Source organism: Cicer arietinum, chromosome 5 (genome assembly GCF_000331145.2).
Source record: "Cicer arietinum cultivar CDC Frontier isolate Library 1 chromosome 5, Cicar.CDCFrontier_v2.0, whole genome shotgun sequence".
NCBI classification, from domain to species: domain Eukaryota; kingdom Viridiplantae; phylum Streptophyta; class Magnoliopsida; order Fabales; family Fabaceae; genus Cicer; species Cicer arietinum.
Window position 1 is genome coordinate 19,526,698 of NC_021164.2, and position 4,029 is coordinate 19,530,726.

Genomic DNA, 4,029 nt, shown 5'->3' on the forward strand with positions numbered 1-4,029 from the left:
AAATGCACGTTAAAGCTAACGTTGAGGTAAGGGCTCCTTCCAAACTTTTAGTTTGCATTAGGGACTTATCTGTGGTTGTGTGGGAAGGAATTTGTTAGGGTTTAATGTATCGATTTGGGGAAAAACGAAACTAATGCGTTATGGGTAAAACCTTAGAGTTAGGTTTTGTTATATTGATGAATGTTTCGTGGTAAATGAATTTGAAGTCATTATGTATGATTATGAGTAAATGAAATTTGATGCATCTGGGTGTTATGTTGCGCTGAATTTGTGTTCGTTGTATTTGGCGTGTCCATACTTGATGTTTGTTAATTGGTGTGGTTGTTGTGAATTATGGTTTGAATGTGAGAGTATGTTTGAGTTTGTTTCCGTGGAATTTGAAAACCATTAGAGTTAAACGAGTATTAAAAATGGGGAATCTTTTAATACCTCGGTTTACTTAATGTGCATTTGAGGAAAAGGTTTAAGTTAACTGGGCGTTGAGAATGGGGAATCTCTTAATGTCCCGGTTACTTAACGATCGTTTTTGAAAATCGTTCCGGTAAATGAGTATTAACAATGGGGAATCTCTTAATGACTCGTTTACTGAATATCTTGTGTGAAAATCGTTTAAGTCAAAAGTATATTAAGAATGGGGAATCTCTTAATGACTCGTTTACTGAATATCTTGTGTGAAAATCGTTTAAGTCAAAAGTATATTAAGAATGGGGAATCTCTTAATGACTCGTTTACTGAATATTTTGTGTGAAAATCGTTTAAGTCAAAAGTATATTAAGAATGGGGAATCTCTTAATATGACTGTTTGCTTAACGTTTTGTTTTGAAAATCATTAAGATAAATCAGTATTAAGAATGAGGAATCTCTTAATGACTAGTAAATCGTGTTGACCCGTGATAGGTGACACCTCGGTAAACTGTACTGACCCGTGATAGGTGGTACGTTTATGATTTACGCATTTTAGTAAATCGTGCTGACCCGTGATAGGTGGCACCTCGGTAATTGGTACTTTGGCCTGCGATAGGCGGTACAATTATGATTTACGGCCCTTCGAGGAGGGTTTTGGTTTGGAATTCCGAGTCCATGCATTTTGGCATATACGCATTGCATTAGGGTGCTTGGCACACGAGTCGTGTTTGATTGAGTTTTATGATTGAGTGATTTGAATTTGATTTATCGTGTTAATTGCGTTGAAAATGCTAAGTGTTATGTGTTGATTATTGTGTGTAAGTATGATGGTTATCGAGATCCCAATTGCCGTGGTAATCGCGTAGAAATTGCTAAGTGTTAAGTTGTGAACTTGATTAGGAATGACTTAGGTTAATTCATGAATTTTTGGAAAAATGATCAGGGAAATCGATTTCCCAATCGATTGGATAGTAAACAGGGACTTGGCCAAATGGACAAAATCGATTAGCCAATCGATTTTGTAATCAGTTTTCGAAAATCATTTACGAAATCGATTGCCCAATCGATTGGGCCTAAGTCAGGGACTCATCCATATTCGACCAAATCGATTTGGAAATCGATTGGCCATTAAGTCAGGGGCTCAGCTATCCTGTCAATCGATTGCCCAATCGATTGAATCAAGCCAGAGTTCAAAATTTCACTAAAAACCTTCAGGAAATCGATTTGGAAATCGATTGGTATTAAGTCAGGGGCTCCGTTATCCTGTCAATCGATTGCCAAATCGATTGATTCAGCCCAGGATTCTATTTTCATTAAAAATCTTCACCCCAATCGATTTCCCAATCGATTGGCTCAGTGAAAATCCTCATTTTTAGTTGTATGATTAATTGCTCATGAATCTATCCATGTCTTGTTTTATTATGTGTTAATTAGGAGATCGAGAACTGCATTTTACCTTCATTTTAATTGGCAATGTATTGTATGAACTTTTCGCATATTGAAAATCCTGTTAAGGTGCATGCTTAGTTGAAAAGTTATTTTGGGCATTTAAAAACTTAATTGCTATGTGTTAACTGTTATTTTCTGGTTGGTGACCCTTTACACTATTGTGGAAATCTGGGCTTTGCCCTCAGATGAGAGTCAGGACGGCCCTACCGGTTCATACCCTACGGACAGGAATGGCGATGGGAACGCTTGACTGCAGTTACGTTAGGAGGATCTCACGGGGCGCGTGGGGATTACTCAGGGTGTATAGCTTTTGGGTAGGATGATCAGATTAGGATGATGTATCGGGACTAGGGGTCCTTCTTTTTGGGTTGGAGTATTTTTAGTTTGGAAAACTGTACTTTTACTAATATTATCAGTTTGACATCATCTTTGAATGGGTTCCATGTACCATTTGATGTTGTGTAAATGTTTTGGATTTATAATTGGAGAAACTTTCCGCTGCTTGTAAATTATAATGACTCAATTATTTATCCAAAGGCATTTCCTGATTTAATTCTCTGTTTTATTTTAATTCCTTTTGGAAAAAAAAAATATACCCTCGCTTTGAAAAACGGGGTGTCACAAGTATCTAAATTGATGCTCTTCAGGTGAGATGGTGGATTAAAGTCAGGTAGGAAATGTTGATCTTCTGCTTCCATATCATCAATGTCATCGTCAGAATTACCAGATGATTCATCGAAATATGTTTCATCCTCTTCACTTGAATCACTTAGGGGAAGACCGCATTGTGGACTTGTTGGAGTAGATTGACGTTGGAGTTGATAACTTTGCGGATGAGTTTGTTCTAATTGGGTAGAGTATGGTTCATAGTATTGTGATGGTTCATAGTGTTGTGATGGTTCATAGTGTTGTGATGGTTCATAGTGTTGTGATGGAGAATATAAGTCGGGTTGATAATGTATGTTTGAGCCCAATGGTTGATCAATGTTTGTTGATGGAGGACCAGACTCAAAGGTAACATATAACTCAAGGGTGCCGAGTTGTGACCAATGTGCATACACATCAAACATCAACTCAACATCTTCGTCGTTGCAAACTTTCATCAGTTCAAACTTTGTTGTATTTTCACCGAATAACACAAGGTGTCGATAAACTATATCAGTTATCGTGACTCTGTAATCGAGCTGTGCTGTTATTTTTTTTAATGACATTCTTTAGACGAGCAAGGTTGCTTCCCGAATGTACTTTGAACACTTTTCTATAATCACTGACGAATGTTTTACCTTCAACTCCATCAACAATTGTACCATTGTAATAAACGATACAAATTACTTGTTGAGCAACCATGAGATAGTAGGTGTGGTGAGATATTGTTGAAAAGATATAGTGAGATAATAGGTTTGTTGATATATTGTTGAAAAGATATAGTGAGATAGTAGGTGTGGTGAGATTGTGTAAGTTTGTTTTCTATTTATAGAAGGTATAAGGTGTTTGATATTGTAACACCCCGATTTTCAAAGCGAGGGTTTATTTTTTTTTTTCAAAAACAAACTCATGAAACAAAGAATAATTAAGTAAAATACCTTTGAATAAATATTTAAGTCATAACACAACAACAAATAAGTCAACAGAATTTACAAGCAGCAGAAAAGTTTTGAAATACGAATCCAAAGTATTTACACTTCAAAAAGTGGTACATAGACCCCATCATAATAAAATGTCAAACAAATAATATTAGTATAGGTACAGTTTTCCAAATTAAAATAACTGCGACCCAAAAAGAAAGACGTCTAGTCCCTATACATCAACCTAATCTGATCATTCTACCAAAAAACTATACACCCTGAGTGATCTCTACGCGCCCCGCGAGATCCTCCTACATAGCTCCAGTCAAGCATTCTCATCTACATTCCCATCCGTAAGGTACGAACCGGTAGGATCGTCTTGGCTCTCATTCGAGGGCAAAACCCAGATTTCCACAATAGTTGTAAAGGGTCACCAACCGAAATTAACAGTTAACACATAACATTTAAGTTTTTAAATGCACAAAATAACCTTCCAACTAAGCATGCACCTTAAAAGGATTTCCCATATGCTAAAAGTTCATATAATGCTCGCCAATTAAAAATAAAATCAAAATAAAGTTCTCAATCCATCAAGTAATACATAACTGAC